Raw genomic sequence first — 26,940 nt, forward strand, 5'->3', positions numbered from 1 at the left:
TAGAGAAACTACAGTGCCTGTAATTCAGTTATGACTCCTTTACTGAAACTGTAGTGTTTGCTAAAACTGAGATGTAAACTAAAGGAGTTTGTGATTTGCAGAAGCTATAGCATACTCCAACAAGTGATAAATGCACTCAAAAGTTCACTGGAAAAATGCAGAGGCTGCTCACTTGTTACTGAAATTTTTCTGGAGTGATAAATGCACGCAAAAGAAGTTCAGTTAACTGTTACCGTTGATGTATGAATTCCAACCAGGTCAATTTGTTGTCAATTACTCTGTAATACTCAACCAGTTTTATGCAAAATGAAGATCAACCATGTTTATTTGGATTTATTTGAATCATTTGAATTTATTTGCTTTATTTCGATTTATACACCATTTGTCCAATTGCAAACATACCTAAAGTTTCCAATTGTCCAATTTCAGTCATTCATTTTACAGAGAGCTAAGCATAGCCATGACTCTTCCCTAAATATTCCTGTAGAATCAATTCAAGCAGCACAAAACTGAAAACTGAAAACTGCCAGAACCCCTTAACTAAGAGTTGATAAAAACATGTCCCTAAAATTGGAATTATTTGAATTAGCTAGGCTTATTCTTCTTCATATACAGAAAAAGATGAATATTGTTCGTCTACTAGTTACTTCAAATTTAGAACTGATTAAACACTTGTAAATCTAGAGTGGTTTTAAACTTAGAGTGCACCAAGTAATAATATCCTTTGCCAGGCTACACACCATCTACTTGGAGTAGACAGCAAGATTCACAGAGACATGCACGCTTCAATAGACTTGTGAATGCTAGCAAAGTGATAAGTAAAACTTGGATGTTCTCAGAAATATAGCACCAGAGGACATTAAGTGAACTGGCCTGTATGCTAAAGGCAAGGAAATGCCACCTTCTTTTCTTCTTCGAGAAGTTGATGAACTGGCCTGTATGCTGCAGCTACACATAGGTTCTGCAGAAAATGCACCAAAAGAGTTACACACAAGTGAAGTAAGTGGAAAGCAACATTTAATCTCCACTTCTTTTCTTTTGGTAGTGAAATTCAATCTAAATTTTGTAAGCACAGAAAATGCACCAATACTGAACATTTATTCCCACCTCCACCACCATCTTGTCAGTTTCGACAGTGTGTGTATGGAGTAGTTTTGACGGCAGTATAATTGAGCATCATGTAAACACTATGAGAATGATTAAGGGTTCAGCAATCAGATTATAATTATGACCAGAACAAAGGAACAAATATCATGGTTAGTTTTATGTAAAAAAATCAGAAATGGAGTTACTCACTTGAATTTACTATAGTTACTCACTTGAACTTACTGTAGTAGTGGCCAAAACTCAGAAAAGTTACTAAACAACAGAAGTAGTGGCCAAAATTCAAAGTACTAAAAAGATTCTACACTAAATATACACTGTTATCCATGTTCTGTATCCAGGAAATTTTTTTATCTGTTTGCATGCATAGGTCCCACCTATCAGGAAGGATGAGCAAGTACATGAACAGGTACGACTCATCAGTCTACCTGCATAGCCTTTTCGTTTAGTCTACCTAGACGTCTAATCAACTGCCTGCACGCCACTTCTCCCATTTACTTCTCCATCGGGAACCGATTCTCCTCGGCTTCTTCAACTCCCCTTCGTCTTCACTTGCATCCAAAACCCACTGTGTTCACATTGTTTTAACCTCTTTAAATAATCATCTACTACTTCAGTTAGACTAGCCATCTAATCCTAATTCTCCAAACCATAGCCCTCCGTTCCAGCGGTTCCAAATGGCGGAAGAGATCGAGATGCAGGTTTTTAGTGTCCAACATGTCCTCTTCGAAGGCTCGATGCGCATAGTTGCCACCGTCACCGTCCACCCAAGGGTTGTTCGGCAGTGGATCAACAATGTATCCAACTCCGTCAAAAAGGTTGAGACGAGGGTCATCGGTCTCGACACAGAGTACACGGAGTGTGCCCCTGGGAAGATCCAGTGCGCCGTCGTCCTTCAGCTGCGCCACGAAGATGATGTTTTGGTGTACCACATCATACACTGGCCCTCCATACCACATGAGCTTCACAATTTCTTGTCTCGGGAGGACGTATACTTCTGTGGGGCAGCCATCGAAGGGGACAAACAGAAGCTGAAGCCGTACAACCTTGATTTGAAAAGCATCGCTGACCTACAAACCAGAATCAAAATTCCTGTAGAAGATTGTGATAAATAGACACCATCCCTATTCGACGTAGCAAATTTTGTGCTCGGTACAAATCTTCAGAAGGGTGACGAGACGGTGGCATTAACGTCGTCTGGATGGGAGAATTATCCCTTGATGTTCGAGCAGATAAAATATGCTGCCCTCGATGCCCGTGTGAGTTTCGAGATAGCTGCAAGGTCCAAAGAGCTTGTTGCGAAGTCGTCTCCCACAGAGAATGAGAACAATAAGAAGAAGAAGAATAATAAGAAGAAGAAGTAGAGGAAGAGGAAGAAGAAGAAGAAGAAGAAGAAGAAGAAGAAGAAGAAGAAGAAGAAAAGGCGGCACCATCAGGAGGGCATTATGGATGGATGAACTATTTCCTCTCTTGTAAAAAAAATTATTCCCTCTCGGTGTATATTGATATAGATGGACTATTTCATTGGTGTGCATGTCTTTGGAACAGAGTAGTAGTGTGGGTCCGCTTGACTATAAGGAACTATTTATCCGCACATATAGCTTTCTCTGCTACTCCTTCCAGTGATCGGTAGTCTAACATGTCATGCACACATGTCATGGTTTGTGTGCATGACAGTTTGTGTGCATGACATGTGGGCCACCTAAAATGCAGCAAGCATCAAGTTTCTACCACAGCCACCCGCGATTCCCACGACGCCGCTCGAACCCATGAAACCACATGTCCCCCGACCTGTGGCTCACCCCTCTTGGCCCCACTGCCCCTCTGCCTATGGGAGCATTACATGTGGACCAGTCACCTATCGGGTCCACATGTTCTTGACTCAAAGGTAGGTGTAGTAAGGCGCTGAAGCTCAGTCCCGACGGCCCTGAGAGGGAAATGTAACTCCTGCGCCAGGGCTTGTGGTGCTCCCGCAGCACGAACTCGTGCCAAACTCGAGATTTGTTTCTTTACTATACATGCACGCAACGATTTAATGGACATTTTAATCTCAACATATGATGGGGAGCTCTAAATTTGAATTTGAAACTTATAAAACGAAAAGATTCAAAACAAATAAACTGGGAGAGAGGGAGCATATCATAGGATGTGTCCCACACAAAATAAGTCCCCTGGTTTGTCACCGCGAAGATGCGGTTAGAAAGTGGCACAACGTCTTCCTACTCGTACGGCAACAAATCGGCCGCAGACAGCATGGTCCGCCTTTGACCGCATGTGCAAGGTTCGTGCTATCTTATTCAATCTCACTGTGGTTCCATCGTACCAATTCATGTGGTGGCCCGTTGTATGGCTGATCCCAATGTTGGACAAAGGTTCTACGGGAACGGTGTCACCGTTGTAAATGTTGTGCAAATTGATGTTGGTACCCTCCTATACATACCCTCCTATACATATGCAAGCCAATCTCCACTCGCACCGAGCCTAACCTGTGAAACAGTGGGCAGGGGGAGAATTAGGAAATGGACACGGAAGTGGTCTTTAGAATGCATTTACTACGTGATCAAACTCATCTTACCTGCTCATCGGAGGAAATCCGAATGCCCCTGAACGTCGGCATCTCAAGGGGCGTCAACTTGCAACTACGGCCACGCCACGCTGGATAGACCCCCAAGGAAACATCCTCGTGCATTCCACGGAACATCAAGATGCATTTGTATGAGTAGTTTATCTTGTGAGAGAAAAGGATGAACGAGGGAAGGCCTCTAGAGATAGAGATGGACACTATTACTACCAATGTGCTGGCCCATGCATTGCAATGGATCCAAAGTAGTAGAATAATACTTGTTCACGAGCTTGAAATATAAACACTCTAGTTTTGATATACACGTGTCAGCAGACATGACAACTTGTCCATGGAAGTTGAACCACGATGACCATCACGTTTCTTGTTTCTACCACTCCCACACCCACACGCGATTCCCACGACGCTGCTCCAACCCACGGCACGACGTCCCCGACGTGGACATGGATCCTCTGATGTGGCTATTGCTACCTCTTAAGCACTGTGTTTGATTTCCCCGAAGAGGAGAGGATGATGCAGCAAAGTAGCGTAAGTATTTCCCTCAGTTTTTGAGAACTAAGGTATCAATACAGTAGGAGGCTACACGCGAGTCCCTCGTACCTACACAAAAACAATAGCTCAACGCAACCAACGCGCTTATGGGTTGTCAATCCCTTCACAGTCACTTACGAAAGTGAGATCTGATAGAGATGATAAATAATATTTTTGGTTTTTTTGGTATAGAGATGCAAAGTGAAAAGTAAAAGTAAAAGTAAAAAAGCAAAGCAATAATAAAGTGATGGAGATGATATGATGAGAAAGAGACCCGGGGGCCATAGGTTTCACTAGTGGCTTCTCTCAAGAGCATAAGTATTCTACGGTGGGTGAACAAATTACTGTTGAGCAATTGACAGAATTGAGCATAGTTATGAGAATATCTAGGTACGATCATGTATATAGGCATCACGTCCGAGACAAGTAGACTGACTCCAGCCTGCATCTACTACTATTACTCCACTCATCGACCGCTATCCAGCATGCATCTAGAGTATTAAGTTAAAAACAGAGTAACGCCTTAAGCAAGATGACATGATGTAGAGGGATAGTTTCATGCAATATGATAAAAACCCCATCTTGTTATCCTCGATGGCAACAATACAATACGTGCCTTTCTACCCCTTCTGTCACTGGGAAAGGACACCGCAAGATCGAACACTTCTCCCATGGCAATAAAAACCAATCTAGTAGGCCAAACCAAACTGATAATTCGAAGAGACTTGCAAAGATAACCAATCATACATAAAAGAATTCAGAGAAGATTCAAATATTATTCATAGATTGACTGGATCATAAACCCACAATTCATCGGTCTCAACAAACACATCGCAAAAAGAAGATTACATCGAATAGATCTCCACGAGAGAGGGGGAGAACATTGTATTGAGATCCAAAAAGAGAGAAGAAGCCATCTAGCTACTAACTATGGACCCGTAGGTCTGAAGTAAACTACTCACACTTCATCGGAGGGGCTTGGATGATGATGTAGAAGCCCTCCGTGATCGATGCCCCCTACGGCGGAGCTCCGGAATAGGCCCCAAGATGGGATCTCATGGATAAAGAAAGTTGCGGCGGTGGAATTAGTTTTTTGGCTCCGTGTCTGATCGTTTGGGGTACGTGGGTATATATAGGAGGAAGAAGTATGTCGGTGGAACAACAGGGGGCCCACGAGGGTGGAGGGCGCGCCTAGGGGGGGGACAGGCGCGCTCCCCTACCTCGTGGCCTCCTGTTAATTGGCTTGACTTAGGGTCCAAGTCTCCTGAGTTGTATTCGGTGAGAAAATCACGTTCCCGAAGGTTTCATTCCGTTTGGACTCCGTTTGATATTCCTTTTCTTCGAAACCCTAAAACAGGCAAAAAACTGCAATTTTGGGCTGGGCCTCCGGTTAATAGGTTAGTCCCAAAAATAATATAAAAGTGGATAATAAAGCCCAATAATGTCCAAAACAGTAGATAATATAGCATGGAGCAATCAAAAATTATTGATACATTGGAGACGTATCAGCTATCACTGCCTTGCCCTGCCTTTCCTTTGCTGACAGGTGGGACCCACGCTTATGGGTCCCACATGTCAGTGACAGAATGGTAGGATTGTTCGCGTCAGGGGATCCTCATCCCCCCGATGTGCCCCTCATCCCCCCGACGTGCCCCTCATCCCTCTCGGCCCCACCGCTCCTCTGCCTTTGTGTGCATGACATGCAGGCCAGCTGAACTGCGGCGACCATCAACTTTCTACCACAGACACACCCGATTGGACACGGTTTGCCTGCTCCGCTGCTGTGCTCCGATCCGTACTCCCGCGCCATCGAATTTTCATCCAGCGGCCGTGACACATTTCGTCCCGGGCATCAATCCTCAGCTAGAGTACTTATGTACTCCCTCCGGTCCTTTTTACTCTGCACATTGGATTTGTCAAAAGTCAAACTTTGCTAAGTTTGACCAAATTTATATTAGAAATTATTAGCATCTATAATATCTAATAAATATAATATGAAAATATATTCCAAGATGAATCTAATGATATTGGTGTTGTTATGTGAATGTCTATAATTTTTTACATAAACTCGGTCAAAGTTGGATGAGATTGACTTCGGACAAACCTAATATGAAGAGTAAAAAGGACCGGAGGGAGTACTACAAGTAGTACCCGCCGGTGTGGCCATCTATGCCTCGTAACGCCCCGACGCCCAGCTGTGGCACCCTCACCACGGCCACGCCACCACCGGCCGGTTCATCTCGAACGAGTGAGTCGCGAACCACGCCACCACCTTGAGAATGACATGTGGGCCAGCCGCTTTTAAGGTCCGCATGTCATTGACTCATAGGTCGGGCACTAAGCCATGGAAGTTTGGTCCCGTGGGCCCCGAGAGGGAAATGTAACTCCTGCGGGAGGCCTTGTGGTGCTCCCACAGTACGAGCTCGTGCCAAAACTGGAATTTGTTTCTTACTACTACCAACTAGTACTAGTAAGGTACACGTGCATTGCACGCATGAGATTCTGGTGGTTTGTGCATTATGCTTCTACATGTGGAGCTTTCTGGATTCTAACATGTGGCAAAATCTGGTGGAATGTAAGGTTAGGCAAGTTTGATTAACTTAGGTGAGTGTTTGGTTCAAGCCACACCTTAGGCAAGCCACACTAAGTCCCCACATGACATACACACAAAAAATGTGGCAAGATTCCCTTAGCCTTGCCAACTTGTTTCTCTCATTTTGAAGAACTAATAACTTTGCCTAAGCTTAGTTGTGGCAAAGTTAGGGTCTATTTGATTCAAAGGATTTTCATAGGATCTTTGAAGGATTAGAATCCTTAGGAATTTTTCCTATGTTGGTCGTTTGATTCGTAGGATTGAATCATGTAGAATATTTTCCTAAGGATTCATTTGTACTACGTTTCACAGGAATTCTAACATGCACTCCAACCTCTTGAAAGAAATCCTTTGTTTTTCATGTGACACAATCAAACAAACTCAAATCCTATAGGGATCCAATGAACATGCCATTCCAATCCTACTTTTTCCTATTCCTGTGTTTCTGCAATCCTATGAACCAAAGAGGCCCTTACTCATGAATTAAGTTCAACCATGGAGTCTTCTAGATTATACATGTGGCAGAATCTGGTGGATGATATCCAACGGCCAGTAGTGCTCGGATTTACCATCTTTGTACTGTCGGATTGGCTTCATCCAATGACCAAGTTTCAAAGTTTTTCACACACTATATAGGGGGTATAGATATAGATGTGCCGGTCTATTGCAATGGATCCAAAGTATATATATCTATTTAGTGGAGTGCACTCTAATCACATTATCTATTTATTTTTCTCTAACCTTCCGTAGCCATGCAACCAAGCCACATAAGCTTCATGGGTGCCCCCACATCATATTATTCATACTACGTCGATTGAAAAAAAGATAAATCACCCAAAACAAGATCTTCCCGTTTTTTTCCTACGATGTTGTGCCGTGCACGTACCTACTAGTTGTATAGTGGTAGTACTAGTAATATAGTATTAGGAGTACAAACTTGGTACTAGTAGGAGTAGTACTAGTAGGAGTAGTACTAGTACGGAATGCTCCTACTCTATCAACAAGCCCCGTATGACACCAAATTTCTTGGCTTCCATGCTACAGCTAGATCTTCCCCTCGTTTCTGTTTTCCAACCCGGCAGCGGGCGGGGTGTCGGTTTGCTCAACGGCGGTACCACATGAAAGTGAAAATGCTAGGCAACACGCCTTCTCTAAGCTGTGTGTCATGCCGGACGTGCCGTGTTGTACTCCCGATTCCCGGGCGTGTGGGGGTGCGACGCGAACGCGATAGGACTTTTCCTTTTACCAGCAATGTGCCCGTGCGTTGCGACGGATCCAAAGTAGTAGAATAGTAGTATTTGTTCACAAACTTGAAAGAAATCACTATTGTTTTGATATACTCCTAATATATTACTCCCTCCGTAGCTAAATATTTGTCTTTTTTGAGATTTCAAATGGACTATCACATACGGATTATATAGACATATTCTAGTGTTTCTAGCAAGATGCCTGCGCGTTGCACAAAGTTGATGGAAAAGGTAAGCACAACTTATAAATTGACGGATGGAGTACTAGTTACAGTGATGCATATAATTAAGCAAAGGGATCACACTTGTCGGTATTGACTGGAACGAGAATGCAACAGCACAATAAGAATTAAGGTCACGATGATGTGATCGCAGTGGTGGTTACAGAAGGCAAGAAGAAAGATGGATCCACGAACATACGACCTCCTCCTCCTCCTCAACTTAGTGCGCCGGGCCACCGACCGGCGACTTTTGTGGCGAGGTCGAGGTGCTTCTCAGCAAAGGCATCCAAGGCTTCCAGCCGGTTGAGGAAGGCCAACCCGTAGCGTCCTCACTGGCCTTGTAGATATCTATGTACATGATTTCCTCATACATGTGGATGTGTAGGTCGACGAATTCTTGCAGGGGGAGGCGCCTCGCGGCGAGCACGACCTCCAGGTGGACATTCTTCGTGGCGTCGGCGGGCAGTTGCAGGGCCACCAGTGCTTGAAAGAGGTTCCGACCATGGAGGCCGATTAGGGTGGCAGGCAATGAGGAGCCCGGGCGCGTGGGCTGGAGGAGTACGGCGATGTCGTCCGCGAGCTTCTTGAGGACGGTGAACTTGTTGTTGGTGGCAACGATCATCTGGTCCAACTGAGAGTCATAGTTGGCGTCGAAGGCGGCCATCCACCAGCCGGTCTCCAACACCATATGGAGATGATCCTCGGCGCCATGCCACAGGCCGGCGTCGTGGACCATCTGGCGCAGCCGCTGGCCGCTCATGAGCATCGCCGCCATGGGTCTGGAGTGAGCTCTTTTGCGCTTAGTGTAGGTGCTTAGGCAAATGCTTAGGTGCGTATGATGTGGTAGATGCATTGGAATGGAGGGGCGCCTTTATATGAGGGCAATGAGGGCAAACTGCGTTGCATTCACATCGTGCAGCCTCTTTTCCCGGACCTCCTCCCATTACTTCCCTCATGCATTAATTGAAGGAGGATGCATTGACCGTTCAACATATCGGGAACCGCTACTCCCTCCCTCATCTGCATTAAAGCCATATCGGGAACTACGCCGCCCGCTGTCAAATCAAATAATCCCTCCGTCTAGGTGAGTATTAAGTCATCTTACGAAAACCAAATAGTAAACACATAGGCGTGGTGCATTAACTCTCACGTTGTTTCTTATTTTTTGACATAATTAGAGGAATCAACCAAGAAGAGATGTGGGGCTTGTATGCTTTTAATGACTTGAGACTATCAAACATGACATGTAGTGGTCAATTCATTGCACAAGAACAAATACAACCCACGTCAGCACACACGCATCTTATATAGCATCACATCCAATGGATATAAAAGATGAATGAGACTAAATTATATCTCATCTAGATGAGTTCTAGCAAAACTGTATTAATAATACTTAGTACTCCTGCGCCATGTATCATATATTAGTATCATGTAGTACTTTATTTATTTATGAGGTATCCAGATGGCACCGCACTGCCAAGAAAAGAGGGTAACATCAAAATTATGGACTACTTTTTTGAGTATGTTGGTAAGTTCCGGTCATAGTCACTTGTTGAAATCTCTAAAAAGACAAATACTCACTCCGTCCAAAAATACTTGTCATCAAAATGGATAAAAGGAAATGTATCTAGACGTATTTTAGTTTTAGATACATCTCTTTTTATCCATTTTGATGACAAGTATTTTCGGACAGAGGGAGTAGAAAGCAGAGTTGGTGATGATGGTGTGCGTGCCATCCTACAATATAGGCCGTCGGATTTATATCTAACGGATAGGAAAGAAACTATGGCAATTTTGCAAAAATATACCCACACGTCTCTCCACGTTCGCAAATAAGGCCTTCCCTCGTTCAAAGTGACAAGATAAACTACTCATACAAATGCATCTTGAGGTGTCCATAGAATCGAAGAGAGGGATGATGTGTGTGTGTGTGTGTGTCCGCGTGATCGATAAAGAGTGCCATAGAATTTGTGTGTGCCCATGTCAAAGATATAGAGTGGCTGGCCTACTGGAACGTGAGATGGGACATGTGCAGTTTGTCTCTGTGGCATGGATGCCTACCTGCAGCGCTTGACTATCGGTGTGTGGTGGGGGAAGAGGGAGGCCCAATTAACTATAGAGGTACTGTCGGTGTCAAAACCGACGGATCTCGGCTAGGGGGTCCCGAACTGCGCGTCTAAGGCGGATGGTAACAGGAGGCAGGGGACACAATGTTTTACCCAGGTTCGGGCCCTCTTGATGGAGGTAAAACCCTACGTCCTGCTTGATTAATATTGATGATATGGGTAGTACAAGAGTAGATCTACCACGAGATCGGAGAGGCTAAACCCTAGAAGCTAGCCTATGGTATGATTGTATGTTGTAGTTGTTGTGTCCTATAGACTGACTAAAACCCTCTGGTTTATATAGACACCGGAGAGGGTTAGGGTTACACAAGGTCAGTTACAAAGGAGGAGATACACATATCCGTATTGCCTAGCTTGCCTTCCACGCCAAGTAGAGTCCCATCCGGACACGAGACGAAGTCTTCAATCCTGTATCTTCATAGTCTAACAGTCCGACCAATGGAGATAGTCCGGTTGTCCGGAGACCCCCTAATCCAGGACTACCACAGTAGCCCCTGAACCAGGCTTTCAATGATGATGAGTCCGGCGCACAGTATTGTCTTCGGCATTGCAAGGCGGGTTCCTCCTCCGAATATACCACGAAAGAATTTGAATATAAGGATAGTGTCCGACCCTGCAAAATAAGTTCCACATACCACCGTAGAGAGAATAATATTTCCACAAATCCAATTTGCTGACTTGTTTTGGAAACACGACATTATGACATGGCCCGGTGATTATTCGAACCGTTTCCTTTAGCTAGCCCCGCACATAACGCGAGGCAGTTTTTTGACACGTCTTGTCGAAGCAAAGATCGTGTCCCCTTATCACAGGATTCTCATCAATACGGGTGTGGGTAACCCAACCGCGCCATCAATTACGGCGCTTGGGGGATAAGCGAGTTTTACCAGGCTAGTGGGGACGCTTAGTTTTGTCCGCCCATATAAAGGGATAAGGATTCACTTTTTCATCCACGCCTTCTTCCTCCTTTGCTCATCCGTTTTCGCACACTCAAGCTCTAGCGCCCAAGTCCGCACTTCCCACCTCAACCTTCTCCAACCATGTCCGGAGAGGGAGGCAGGTGGATGGTCTCCTCCGTCACGGAGGGAAACATCAAGAAGCTGAGGAGAGCCGGATACCTGCGCGACGACATCGCGCACCGGCTCCCAGACGAGGGGCAGCTCATCCCACCCTCGGGCCCCATGAGAGGGTAGCGTTCCTTACCCATTTCCTCCGCGGACTGGGATTCCCTCTCCACCCATTTGTCCGGGGGCTCATGTTCTACTACGGCCTGGATTTCCATGATCTGGCCCCGAACTTCATCCTCAACATCTCGGTGTTTATCGTCGTGTGCGAGGCCTTCCTCTGCATCAAGCCCCACTTCGGCTTATGGCTGAAGACCTTCAATGTCAAGCCGAAGGTAGTGGGCGGCCGCCAGGTGGAGTGCGAAGGCGCCATGGTGGGCAAGACGCCCTACGTTACATGGCTCGAGGGCTCCTTTGTGGAAACCATAAATGGGTGGCAATCGGGGTGGTTCTACATCACCAAGCCGTGTGACCCTGCATGGGCAGCGGCCCCTGAGTTCCGATTTGGCATCCCCACGCGACTCACCTCCTAGAAAGAGAAGGGCCTGTCCTGGGGTAGTTCGGAAGAGTTGACCGGACTCCAAACATGTATTCAAAACATGGTGAACAAGAAGCTCAAACTCGTCAACGTAGTCCAGGTCATGCTCATTCGCCGGATCCTCCCGTGTCAACAACGGGCCTTCAACTTGTGGGAGTTCGACCCGGCGCAGCACCAAACTCTAAACAGGCTCTTCGATACAACACACGAGGATGCCTGGAAGGTGCTATTCAAGGGCTCTGAGTTCCCCCCACCCATTACTGAGGATCGCGGATTCAACGCGAAGCGCCAAGCCAGTGCGGTAAGCTGTTGTACCTCTTACAGGATACTTATTTTTCATAGATTGACTCCATGCGGGATCTAAACTCCCGTACCTTTGACAGGACTGGCAGGAGACGGCCGGACAGGTGGACTGTCCGGCTCCTTTGCCCGAAGGCCCAGCAGACGCTCTTCTGATGAAGATGCTGACTCCGACTCCTTATACGGTGCCGGAGAAGACCAAGAAGGCCAAGGGAACCCAGAAGAGTTCCCGATGCCAGGCGTCATCGGACTCACCGTCCAAGGACTCTACGGCGCAATCCTCCCCCGAAGACGAGGAGGCAGAAGAAGATGCTCCCCCTCCAGACGGGGGAGACAAGAAAAGGAAGGCCGCCCCAACTAGGGAGGCCGAAGGGTCCAAGAAGGGGAAGACTCTCCTTCCGGACAGCTCTACCACCGCCGTCGACGGCGAAGACGAGTGGCTGCCCAGGGCCAAGCCCCTGGGGAAGTCGTAAGTAATCGGATACCAGAGTAACTCATAGTATTCCTTTGTCACACTACTTCACCTAACGCCGAAATATGATTATGCAGGCCGCCCCGAGCCCGTATTGATGTATCATCGGACGACTCCCTGGGTTCGTCGGATATGGATAGCGATCCAGTCCCGACCGCCACCTCCCCTCATCCTGCGGATGACGCTGAGGTGCTGTCTCACGAGGCACCAGGTCGAGGGGAGACAGTCCCGGAGGCGCCTCAAGGCGGCCTTCCGGACTCCGGGAGCCGAGGGAACAAGGCCCCTGAGAGCTCCGAGTTCGGCCCTCAGCCAAACACCGCACCGGAACCTCCAGTGGTTCCGGGCTCGGGCAGGCGGTCTCCTTCTACGAGGGGCGAGACGCCTGTACCGGTGACCTCTGTCCATCCAGAGGTGCCGGACAATCAGCTGGAAGCACTTTGCAGCGCTTCCATCGACGAGGAGCACTGCACTATCATGAGTGCGGTGATCCAGAAGGTTCAGTCCGCCAAGAGCGGATTGACTGAAGCCTGTGCCAGCCTTCTAACAGGCTTTGAGGTAAGTGTTTGAAATATAGGAAAATATTACCGCATAGACAGTAGCTCCTGATGCTCTGTTCGGTGTTCACGAAGAAAAGCTGAACAGAGGATCAAACAATATCGCAGGAGTCTAATATGAGTATGTCAATATGCGTATGCAGGCTTCGCTGCTGGCGTCCGCCGCACTGACTGCGGAGTTCGCCGTACTGAAGCAGGACCTCGAGGGGTCCAAGAAAGAGCTCGGCCTTGCCAAGAGGCAGCTCGAGGAGAACAAGGGTAAGTAATACCCTGTCTATAGATATGTATATATAAAAGAAGATGCGATTGCAAAATGACAGGATCATCGTATATTTGCCAGGGGCCACGACCGAGGTGGCGTCCCTGAAGCAAGTGCTAACCAGGGCCGAAGATAAAGCGGCCAAGGAGCGCACCGAGGGGGAAAAGCAAGAGGCTCGTGTGGGCGAGGTGCAGCAAGAGCTCCAGGCTCTCGTGACGAAGCACGAGGCGTTGGAGCTTGACTCGAAGACGCGAGAGTCTGAGCTTGCTGCGGCCCTCGAGAGCGCAAAGAGTGCCAAGGCCGAGGCCCAAAAGGCCCTCCAGGAGATTGACGCGATGAAGAAAATAGCGGCGGGTAAGGCATTCTATATGCAAAGCAAGCATGTGAAAGTAAATTACCGATTACTTACCCGAATTCGGAGCTCTCTAGGAGCATTCGCTGATTTGCCCCGCAGCGTGTCGGATGCCACACAATTTTACCAGGCCGAGGAGGGAAGCTCAATGGAGAAGCTGTTCTGGTCTCAGTATACCGAGACCGAACACCCGATGCCTCTGAGCGACCAGCTAAAGCAGCTAGTCGAGCTGCACAAGGCGGCCGAATAGGCTATGAAGGGCCTTATAGTCCGGCTGTGGCCTGGCGACGCCCTTCCGAACAGCTCCTTCGGCCTGGTGAGGCGGCTTGTGGATGCCTGCCCACGGCTGGAGGTCGTCAAGCGGTCCGTCTGCATCGAAGGTGCACGCCGGGCTGTCACCCGTGTGAAGGTGCAGTGGGCCAAGCTAGACGCTGTGAAGCTGATCAAGGAAGGGCCGCCGCAGGGCAAGGAGCATCGCACCCCCGAAATTTATTATGAGGGTGTCCTGAAGGGTGGCCGTCTTGTAGCGGACGAATGTTCAAAGGATGTAATATTTGAGTAAACTTGCTCGTGTGATCCTGTATGATGAAAACTTGTTTCATATGCGCTATGCAACGCTTGTGTGAATTTAAAATATTACCTTATGTTTGGCTGTTTATCCAATCTGAGAGATGGCTAGTCCTTGGCTTCTGCCCCCATGCCACTAGTGCTGGGGTGTTCGGGATAAACCTGACCACTCTTGTTCCCATGTTTGGGTCTTTCGAGGGAGGTGCTCAGCACAACGAACCAGGCAACCAGACTAATAATGCTTTATCACTCTTACTTAGCCATAGAATTCTATAATTTTAAATTTCGGCGAAGCCCCTGGTATCGGAAGGCCGAATTCGGGGCGCGATACACGCCTTTAAGCCGGACAGGGCCGGCCCCTCGCTCTAAGCGGCATAAGTCTTTAGGGACTCGAAAACCTCGCCGAACAGCGACCAGTCTCTCGCCTTATCATGACAGTTAGTTTTAGCTTTCTCTACTGAGGTGCTTAGCCCAGCAGAACCGGGGCACAATCGCAGTAGTTCTCCTAGCGCTACCTTAGCCGATAGAGCGGAACGTAAGGTACCAAAACATAGGAGCCGGGCAAACCCAACATTTGACCAAAGACATGATTCGGAGCTGATGCATATAATGCTATAAGTTCGGGGTGCCGCACTTGTGAAAGTGTTCGGACTTTTCACACCATATTGTGGCGTACATAAGAGCCTGGTGTATTGGCCATACCAAAGTGTATAGTTGCAAGGCGTCATTAATGAACACATATATATAACAAGAATGCAACAAAAGTCGTAATGTTACGCATTATTTATTCAAAAAGGAGCATTAAAGCAAAATGATACAGATGGTGCGATTAGCAAAGAGTAGGACTATGTCCCTTCCAAGGGCAAGCTGAGGAATAGTATTATATCAAATATTTCGCTCGTTATTGTAATCCACCTGGGAATTCCGTGGTGTGACATAACTTTCTGCCTCCTTGGTTGCTGCATCATGTGTTCGGCGATAGTGCTGCCGGACAGGGTTTCCAGAGATTAAGGTCCTGAAAAAGAGAAAAATAACCAAATGGGAAGCCCCTAGTGCGGTTTAAGCCGTGTCTTGGGGCGTGTCGCAGTGTGTCCCCCCTCCCCACCTGTGCCCATGGTATTTTTAATGCGTAATTATGTACGCGTGGCACGAGTTTCGCCGTTCAGCTAGGACTGGGGTGGGGGCCGCATTGCTACGCGAGCTCAGATCGCGCCAGGCGGTCTAGTTGCCGATTGCTCCGAGCGCGCTTGAAGGTGTCCGGGTCTTGAAACGCCGAATTAGTGGATTGCCTTGAGAGGCTGATTTGCGCTTCTGCTGCGAGGGCCGCAGTGTGCTCCTCCGTTCGGAGAGAGCATTCTGTGTTTCCATTGACTGTAATAACCCTGCGAGGTCCTGGTATCTTGAGCTTGAGGTATGCATAATGCGGTACTGCATTGAATCTCGCAAATGTGGTTCGCCCGAGCAGTGCATGATAACCACTGTGGAATGGGACTATATCGAAGATTAACTCTTCGCTTCGGAAGTTATCCGGGGATCCGAAGACCACTTCCAGTGTAATTGAGCCTGTGCAATGGGCCTCTACGCCTGGAATGACGCCTTTAAAGGTCGTTTTTGTGGGTTTGATCCTTGAGGGGTATATACCCATTTTGCGCACTGTGTCCTGATAAAGCAGGTTCAGGCTGCTGCCACCATCCATAAGGACTCGAGTGAGGTGAAATCCGTCAATGATTGGGTCCAGAACCAGTGCAGCGAATCCGCCATGACGGATACTAGTGGGATGGTCCCTGCGATCAAACGTGATCGGATAGGAGGACCATGGGTTGAACTTTGGGGCGACTGGCTCCAACGCATATACATCCCTGAGCGCACGCTTCTGCTCCCTCTTGGGGATGTGGGTTGCATATATCATGTTCACCATCCGCACTTGTGGGGGAAACCTCTTCTGTCCTCCGGTGTGTGGCTACCGGGGCTCCTCCTCGTCATCGCTATGTGGCCCCTTGTCCTTGTTTTTGGCAATTAACTTGCCGGCCCGCTTGATCACCCAACAATCCCTGCTGGTGTGATTTTCTGGCTTTTCTGGGGTGCCGTGTATTTGACACGAGCGATCGAGTATACGGTCCAAGCTGGACGGACCCGGCGTACTTTGTGTGAATGGCTTTTTCCACTGACCGGGTTTAGAGCCTTTGAATCCGGCATTGACTGTCGTATCCTCGGTATTATCGCTGTTAATGCGGTGCTTATGTTTGTTGCGACTTGACCTGCTATTGCCGTCCTTGGTATCCAAAGTACCATGGTTCTTTGATATGTTATTACTGCGAGCCAGCCAACTGTCTTCTCCCGCACAAAAGCGGGTCATGAGTGTCGTGAGGGCTGCCATAGATTTCGGCTTTTCCTGACCAAGGTGCCGGGCTAGCCATTCGTCGTGGATGTTGTGTTTGAAAGCCGCTAGGGCCTCTGCATCCGTAAAATCAACAATTTGATTTTTCTTTGTTAGGAACCGAGTCCAGAATTGCCTGGCCGATTCTTCTGGCTGCTGAATTATGTGGCTCAAGTCATCGGCATCTGGTGGCCGCACATAGGTGCCCTGAAAGTTGTCGAGGAATGCGGCTTCCAGATCTTCCCAACAGCTGATGGACTCTGCTGGCAAGCTGTTAAGCCAATGCCGCGCTGGTCCCTTGAGCTTTAGTGGGAGGTATTTGATGGCGTGTAAGTCATCACCATGGGCCATGTGGATGTGGAGGAGGAAATCCTCAATCCATACTGCGGGATCTGTTGTGCCGTCGTATGATTCAATATTTACAGGTTTGAAACCTTCTGGGATTTGATGATCCATTACTTCGTCTGTGAAGCATAAGGGGTGTGCGGCATCTCTGTATTGGGCTATATCACGACGCAGCTCGAATGGGTCTTGCCCGCTGTGTTCAGCCCGGCCGGATTTACTTTTACTGTATCCAGCATGACGTTTATCGTCTCGCATAGTGGTGCACCCCCATGATCCGTAGATCGATCTTGCATGCTTTGCTTTGTCCTCCAATATGCCTCGCAGGTCTGGCTTATCTCCCCATGCCTTTTTATTTGAATGGCGTCGGGGTGCGGGCTGAGTTTTTGGCTGGAATGCCTCTCTATCGCGGCCACAAGGTGGCCGATCAGCCGCGTCATACGCTTCTTCCTCCAGTCGGGGTAGCAACCTGCATTTTGGGTAACTCTTGGAGGGGCGCTCGAGTTTATATTCCTCGGCCGCGAGGACTTCAGTCCATCTGTCAGCTAGCAGATCTTGATCAGCTTGAAGCTGCTGCTGCTTTTTCATAAGGCTATTTGCCGTGGCTATAAGCTGGCGTTTGAAGCGCTCTTGTTTGACGGGATCCTCTGGCATGGCGAATTCGTCGTCGCCGAGGCTTGCCTCGTCTTCGGAGGGGGGCATGTAATTATCATCCTCCGTCTCTCCATCTGCCGCTCTCTCAGGAGGGCTGGCTCCTCCATCCTCCTGCTCTAAATCTTGCTGGAGGGGATTGTTGTTGTCTTCGGCACTATCCGGAGTGTTATTATCTCCTGTGCCAGTATCACCACTTTTTCTTTGGCGGGACTTAGAGCAGCGCCGCTGACGTCGTCGCTTGGATTGCTTCTTGGAGGGCTCATCCTCCGCTATCTCGTCGCCATTGCCTTCTTTGGGTGTATCCACCATGTATATATCGTATGATGAGGTGGCTGTCCAGTGCCCTATGGGCAGTGGTTCCTCTTCGTCTCGCGCATCGTTGTCCATACCATCGATGTCTTCGGAGTCGAAGTCGAGCATGTCGGTTAAGTCATCGACAGTGGCTACTAAGTGGGTGGTGGGTGGGCCGCGAATTTCTTTGTCGTCCGCATCCCAATCATGCCGGACATAGTTCGGCCAGCATCCTCCTAACAAGGAGAGAGACCCTAATGAGTTCAGTATTTCGCCAAAGGGCGATTGCTGAAAAATATCCGTGGAGGTAAACTCCATGATCGGCGCCCAATCGGATTCGATAGGGACGGGCGCAGGCGGTTCGGAAGTCCGTGGCCGGAGAAGGACCCGGCAGTTTAATAACACGGCTCTCATGTAAGGTAAGGTCGATGTTTGGCTCGATCGCCATTGAGGGTGAGGCCTCCGTGGCGGGGTCCATCCACCTGTCCTTGGACGGCGCAACTGGCTCCGAATTGAGGGTCAGAGCGGCTGCATGTGCGATCTCCTGAACACTGTCCAACGGTAGAGCTAAATCGTACTCATCGTCATTGCGTGAGGCACAAGGCAGAGGCTTGAATCTGTCGAAGAGCAAGTCTCCACGGATATTGTTCGTGTAGTTTGAGCTTTCAAACCTGACCTGGTGGCCAGGGGCGTAACTTTCAATCTGCTCCAGATGGCCAAGCGAATTGGCCCGCAGTGCAAAGCCGCCGAACACGATCTGTCCTGGGAGAAAAGTCTCACCCTGGACTGCATCGCTATCGATGATAGTAGGAGCCATCAAGCCTAACGGCGACGACACAGAGGAACTCTCAATGAAAGCACCAATGTCGGTGTCAAAACCGGTGGATCTTGGGTAGGGGGTCCCGAACTGTGCGTCCAAGGCGGATGGTAACAGGAGGGAGGGGACACAATGTTTTACCCAGGTTCGGGCCGTCTTGATGGAGGTAAAACCCTACGTCCTGCTTGATTAATATTGATGATATGGGTAGTACAAGAGTAGATCTACCACGAGATCGGAGAAGCTAAACCCTAGAAGCTAGCCTATGGTATGATTGTATGTTGTAGTTGTTGTGTCCTACAGACTAACACCCTCCGGTTTATATAGACACCGGAGAGGGTTAGGGTTACACAAGGTCGATTACAAAGGAGGAGATACACATATCCGTATTGCCTATCTTGCCTTCCACGCCAAGCAGAGTCCCATCCGGACACAAGACAAAGTCTTCAATCCTGTATCTTCATAGTCTAACAGTCCGGCCAATGGGGATGGTTGGGCTGTCCGGAGACCCCCTAATCCAGGACTCCCACAGGTACAATGGCTGGTATATGTGTGGAGGAGGATAGAGGCCTACCTCATGTATTAAGAAGATCGATCTGCCTCATGTATTAAGGGAGATCGACCGGCATCCATGCATATGTGCAAGAGAGGAATAAGGTTGGGAGAGAGACAGAGCTAGAGTGTTGGAGGGGGTGGTAGTGGAGTTGCTTCTAACAAATGGTGGGATAGGCTTTCTAGACAAACGGAGGGCACGCCCGCAATATCAATAAGAGAGGAGATGGCTGCTTGTTGTCTTTGCATGTGCGTGTGAGAGACAGATCAGGAGGCATGCACGAATGATGAGGGGGGACGATGTGGCTGTGGTAAGGAGACGTAACTACATCGGAAGATCAATCGCCCTTTGTTAGAGAAAGGAGAGACATAACTTGTGAGGTACGTCGATCGATGGGGGGTAGTTAAAGTCGATCTAGGTATATGTTGGGAGATCAATCGGTATACATGCATGTGTGTGTTAGAAGCAAATGAGGCACGAGGAGAAGGATAAAGAGAGAGGGATGCATGTAGGAGGTGGTACGAGAGGCATACTATATTGAGGGGGAGGAGTGTGCGAGTATGAGAACGATGAAAAGAGTGGTGGGAGTGAGGCATGGACGGTGACAAGAGAAGAGGGGAAGCTTGTGTTTGTGCTAGGCACACCTGGCTAGAGAGGCATATCGATCGATGTGTGCCGTAAAGAAGGAGCTGGGGGGCCTACACACACCATGGGTGAACGACCTAAAGTGAAAAGACGAATTTGCGCGATGGAGCTAGAGAATGCTGAGGGAGGGTGAGAGGGATGCGGGCGTGTGCATGCACAAGAGAAAGTTAGCACAAGCAACAAAGATAAGAGGGTTGTGTGGGTGTAAAACACGAATAGAGATCATATATACTTCATTATAAAAAGCGAATTCGGATATTTGAAGAATTTATCATAGTGTTTCATACCGACGCATGTGTGAATATATATAACGGTGATACACAAGTGTGTGGTTATGAACATGTTATACTACATTTAATATATTTTATCTCTACTCTTATAAAAAACGGAGTTGTTGATGATGGTGTGCCTGCCATCCTGCATTATAGGCCGTCCGATTTATATCTGGCGGATAGCAAGGAAACTATGATGGTTGAAGTTGGCAACAATCATGATTGTAGATTCTTATTGAAATAGAGAAACGAATTCATATTTAGTTCGAATTGCAGCGGTAGTATAGACATTTGGAATGCACTAAAATGTTGGTATGAGTAGGTTACATGCATTATACAGCAAGCGAAAAAATTTAATCGGACATAACATGGACTCATACTCCCTCCTTCCATCTATATAGGGCGTAATGATATTTTTAAGACCGCCTTTGACTATTGACAAGATTAATAGTACATGACATGCACAATGTAAAAATTATATCATTGAAAGAACCTTTCACAGACGAATTTAACGCTTTGTGTAAGTTGCATGTCATATATCATTGCTCTAATATTTGGTCAAAGTTAGCATCGAAAAACACACTAGGCCCTATATAGATGGAAGGGGGGAGTAGCTTTGAATAGCATTTGTATAGTAAAATGGGGCAAGACTCTCTCTTTGTGTGGTGTGAATAGTTTTATTTTTTTCGTTTTATTTTTGGTTGAGGGAAGTGAGAATTGATTTGCTACATACAAGTGCAATATTACTACACGTTAGGCTTGTCCCTAAAATTCAACCCGCGTCTTGTTATATCCCGACAATTCAGATATCATGCTCCCAAAACTGGCGCCTTCACAACCCGCGCCTTGCTATACCGAAATTACAACGCGCGCGAAAACTCCCTCCAGCTGCCAAATCCCGACACACGAAATCCCCCTTCTAACCCTGAGCCAAAAGGGCCGCTAGTTGAAATCGGTGGGGGGGGGTACTTTTGTAACACACCCTACATTTTGGACAAGCGCGTCCCTATGTCATGCTTCACCCCCTCCCATCGCCCCCTTTTTCGCCATTCGAAATCCCAGGCTGCCATAACCTCTCTGCTCCAGCCGCGATACCCCACCCTCCTCTGTCCGCCACGTCACCGCTGCCCAGCCGGAGCCTCTTCCCCGACGACATCATCCACCGCAACAGCTCGACATCCCTCGTCCACCTCCCCGGATGAGGATCCTTCGTTCATCTCGTCGTCCCGCCGGTTCAGCCGCCCCGTCCTCCACCTCCAAGGAGCTGCTCCAATGATCGCCTCATCTATCGCGGCTGCTCCATCCCCACAGTGCCGCCTTAACCTGCTCCTCCGGAACCACAGCATCCTCACTGACTCCTCGGATGAAGACGAGGCCTACTCGGCGCCACCAAAGAGGTTGTACACTCATCGCATTGCACCTTCTCCTTATCTCGACCTCCCCGCGCCGACGGTGCTCCATCCCGCACCCCCATGGAGCAGCTACCTTGAAGCCGGTGCCGCGGGCGACATCTCCACGATGACTCTCCCCCAGTGTGAGGCCCCTTCGGCGGCGGCGTCCATACCAGCCGAATCTGCGGCTACTGCTCCGGCTCTCGCTCGCTCGCTCCTCGCGCTGCTGCTGCTGCTCCAGCTCTCGCTCGATCGCTCGCTCGCCCAGCTGCTGCTGGTGCTCTCCCCCTCGCTCGTGCTGCTGCTCTGCTCCGATTAAGCCACACTTTAGTCGACTGAATCGACTTTTGGGTCAGTCGATTTTCAGGGGTTGGGGGGCTCGCCGGAGTTAAGGAAGAACCACCCGCAGCGGGGACGGGGGCTCGCCGAAGAGGTACCCCACTATCTATCTTAGGGTTCAGGGTGGGGGCGGGTAGCCTAGAGGGATGGCCGGGGCGGCGGTGGCGAGTTGTTTTGGGGCGGCGAGGCGGCGCTGGGGCCGGCGGTTTGGCCGGTGGTGGCTGGTGGCTCAGGGGGGTGCAGGTTGAAGATGAACTGCAGGCCCTCCCTAAACTACATGTCAAATGCCTCTCTGCTACCATTGCGTTCAGTTTCGATAGTAGCATTCAGATTCCACAGTAAATTTCATTTTCGACAGTTAAGTTCAGAGTCAATAGTTTTTACCTCATCTGTTGTAGTCAGGTGGTTTTTGGTGATGTTAATTTTACATCCATTTTACATCATCTATTGGAGATGCTATTAGAATCCCACTTGAGATTGACGATGTCTGTCTTGTGCTGCTTCAGCCTTGACGTCTTACGGCTCACCGGAGCTGCTCCAATGACAGAACGATCCATCACAACAGAGCAGTGCCCTGGACGCCATCTACAAATTCCTCAGATCTTCCTCCACACCTCCAACAGCCACCTCTGCCTCAACTGCTTCAGCGACCAACCCAATGATGCCGAGGTCGACACGGCTACGGCAAAGAGGTTGTACACTTGTTGCATCACTTATTACTATACATTCACGTCGATCCATTAGGGCTATTTTGGTTCAACGGAAAAACGTCGATCCACTGGTTGTTACCATCACTCTAAATTTCTGCATGCTCTCCTTACATAATCTCACCATATTTTTTCATATGCATGTCAGATATTGTACATAGTCATGCTGAACATGTAGAGAAAAAGAGAAGAGTTTTGCGCGGCAATACAATGTCATGCAGACATCGCTCCATGGTGGGTTCAATGGCAAACCCTCCCCACCCCTCTCTAGATTGTAATCCAGAGGAAGATATCTGTTCTAAGACGGATTCAGACGCTGCTGACCACTCCTATTTACCCACCAAGGTGTTTGCTCTACCTTGGCATGATGATGTTAGTCATATCATGCATATGTTGCCTTGCAGTGCCTACTTTCGACATCATATATGTCATCTGCTTAGTTTAGACATGTTCTGTAATGCCACCTGTTTAGTTTCTATATCATATATGGGAATTATGCAGTCTCATGTCTTTTAGCCAGCCATAATATATGTGAAATGTGCAATGCCATCCTGTTTAACCAGGCATCATATATTTGAATGATATCTTACCCATCCTTTTCTTCATTACATTTCCATTTGTCGACAATATTTGTGCATTAAACTACTCTTCCTGTGAATCAGCCATTTGGGTGGGAGATGGAAAAATCTGGAGTGAAAACAAGGCCTTCAGAGCAGACAGTGCTACCTGTCGAAGCAGATCTCTTGTTGGGTCCCGATAGCTCCTCAGAGATGAATTCAGAGACATATGACCAGTCCTATTCCCCCACTGAGGTGTATGCTCTAACTTGGCACGGTTATACTGCTCATATCATGCATACGGTGTCTTGCATTGCATAGTTTAGACATCATATACACAATATTCAACACCATGTTCTTAGTTCAGATATCATATCGAATGCCCTCTGTTTAGCATATAAATCACATATGTGAATTAAATGATGCGATCCTGATTACTTAGATAACATGTAGGTGAATTATGTCATGCGATCCTGTTTAGTTATTCATCATATCTTTGAATTATGTTATGCTATGCTATCCAGTTTAGATAGACATCATATATGTGAAATTACGTCATGCTATCCGTTTTAGTTAAACAATATACATGTCAACTATTTCATGCCCTCTTTTTTCCACACTATCTATTGCATCTGTCTCTCATACAATGTCTGTACATTCAACTATGTTTCTGTAGCGACCAGACCTCAAACAGTCTGATCTCTGTGCTCCGGTGTCATCCCTGGATCAGTAATGCTGACACCACACAGTACTCAGAGGATTTATAGCAGAGTTGCAATCACACACTTATTACATTGAGTGTCTCAAAAGAGAACTTATTACAATAAATATGGCTTAAGGCCATCTAATTACGATAACAGCGGAAGGCTTGGAAGATAAGTGAGTCCATCAACTCCAACGGCATCACTGAGTATAGAACCACGACCTAAAAACTCCTTAATCTTCGTCTGAAAAGTCTGCAACATTAACGTTGCAGCCCGAAAATGGGTCAGCACATGGAATATGCTGGCAAGGTAACACATAGAGAGTAATGGAATGCAACAACTATACTATATGCATATTTGGCTGGTGGAAAGCTCTATGGTTATAGTTTTGCATAAAGCCAATTTTTCCCTACGTCAAAACGAATAAATTTAATTACTATCATGGTGGTTGTTAAATATTGAGAATGGTTGACAGCATTCTCAATCCCAATTAAGCATCATCATTAACCCAACAACATTAATTTTAGAGTAACATGTTGAGATTCACATGATAATCCAGATACTAGATACTCAAGATGTCCATAACCAGGGACACGGCTAATCATGATTAGTTTGTTACACTCTGCAGAGGTTTGCGCACTTTTCCCCACAAGACTCGATCGCCTTCGTTGGATTTCTCGCACTACATGGTGTTTGAGAAACGGATGACCGAGACACAATCTTTCAAAAGCGCTAGCACCTTACGATGGATAGACCGGTACACCTACTTTCCCCTACATCTGCTAGTCTACCCTGTAAGAGTTCGCACGACTTAATAAACTATGCCAGAGCCCATAATGGCTTGTGGCTGCACACGGAAGTTTCTAGTTTGAAAAATCTCATGATCCCTTTGAGCCTGGGTGACGGTCCAAAAGAAAACAGGCAGGTCCTAGAATACCCAGGTGCCTCAATCCACCCAGATGTGTGTTTAAGTTGCCACCTTAGATAAACCATTAATTATCAATCTCACATCTATCATGGATTTCACTCACCCAATCCACGTCTACTAGCATAGCATGGCATAATAAGCAAACGTAGAAGTAACTCCCAAAGGTTTGATAATAACAGGTAATAGGTACTACCTCATCTACTTCCCATCCCACAGTTTAATTAGATCCTAATCATGCAATGTGTGAAGATTGATCTAATGCAAAAAAACTGGGTTGTAGAAAAGGTATGATCAAAGTGTTACTTGCCTTGCTGATGATCCGTGAAACCTAACGATTCGAAGTAACAGGCGGCGCACTCCGGGTACTCTATCGCAGGCAAACAAACAAGCATACAATAAGTACTCATCTAATGCACAGGTAAAACTCAAATAAGAGATCTAACCAGAAGGTTCAACTTAAGAACTCCGGTTGGCAAAAAGAATCAAATCGAACGAAGCAAAGAAAGTCAAACGGCGACAGAAAACAACTTCGTTCTAGTAATCTGAACCTAAGTCAAATTTTACAGTAGCAAAAACTTGTTTAAGTTGATTATTCGGATAGAGGGTTTCGAGATGAAACTCCAGGCGCTTGAATCGCCTGATTCCGATAAACGAGCGAAAAGTTAAACTAAAACGAAAATCGGATCAGAAATCGCGATCAGAAAATAACCGCGGAAAAATCTGATGAAAAAGAAAAACGACGAACGGATTTTTCTTAAACGGCATGGATTTCGAGGTGCGGCGAACCTCGGGCGACGCGCGGCTCCGGTGGATCGGCGGGGCAGCGGCGGCGGCGGCTGGCGGCTGGCGGCTAGGGTTAGGGCGCGGCTAGGCTTTCGGGGCGGCTGGGCCTTTGTTCTGGCTTGCCCCGGCTTATAAAGGCCCCGGCCAGGCGGAGTCCTGGCCGAGTACGGCCCATAGTCGGTTCCGTTTTTTTTCGCTCGGAAGAAAAAAAGAAAAAGAAACACTAAACGGACTCCATAAATCCCGAAATAAATTTTCCCGGGCTTCTAAAATGAAGCCCGACAAAGTGAACATTTATTTGGGCCCTAAATGCAATTTTGAAAAACGCACATTTTTCCTAATTCAAATAGAAACAACAAAAAAAAAACTCCGAAATAAAACTATTTGATTTTTTATTAAATCCTCAATATTTCTATATTTTGGGAAAGTCATTTTATTCCCTCTCTCATATTTTTGTAATAGAAATAATTGATGATAAAATAAATAAAATCAAATGATCCTATTCTCAAAATTTGAGAAAAACTCAAATATGAAAATAACGAAATCCCCAACTCTCTCCGTGGGTCCTTGAGTTGCTTAGAATTTTCTAGGATCAAAACCCAAAGCAAATAAAATATGATATGCATGATGATCTAATGTATAACATTCCAAATTGAAAATTTGGGATGTTACAGTTTCCTGTTTATCAGCCATTTGAATTGGAGCGGGTGATGCCAGTATCTAGTGGACTAAAAACACGGTCTTCAAATAAAACAGTGCTACCTCTTGGTGGAGATAGCACCCCGGTTGTACATGCACAAGAACCAGCCCTACCACACATAACCCAAACTCTCGCAGATTGTACCCCTACTACGATGGACAGAGAATCAGCTTCACCCAATCTAACCCGAGCCGATAGTAACCCAGTTCCTGTTGACACAACACCATCTCCACCACAGAGCTCCCAAACAAGAGCATTTAGTAAGGCAGCTCCAGTGCCCAAAGGGCCAGTACTATCATGGTGAACCCCAACTCCACCAGTTAGTACACCTATTCCTATAGAGGAAGCACAACCAGCTAGTCATAGTT

The sequence above is a fragment of the Triticum dicoccoides genome, chromosome 5A (assembly GCF_002162155.2).
Source record: "Triticum dicoccoides isolate Atlit2015 ecotype Zavitan chromosome 5A, WEW_v2.0, whole genome shotgun sequence".
Classification (NCBI taxonomy): Eukaryota; Viridiplantae; Streptophyta; class Magnoliopsida; order Poales; family Poaceae; genus Triticum; species Triticum dicoccoides.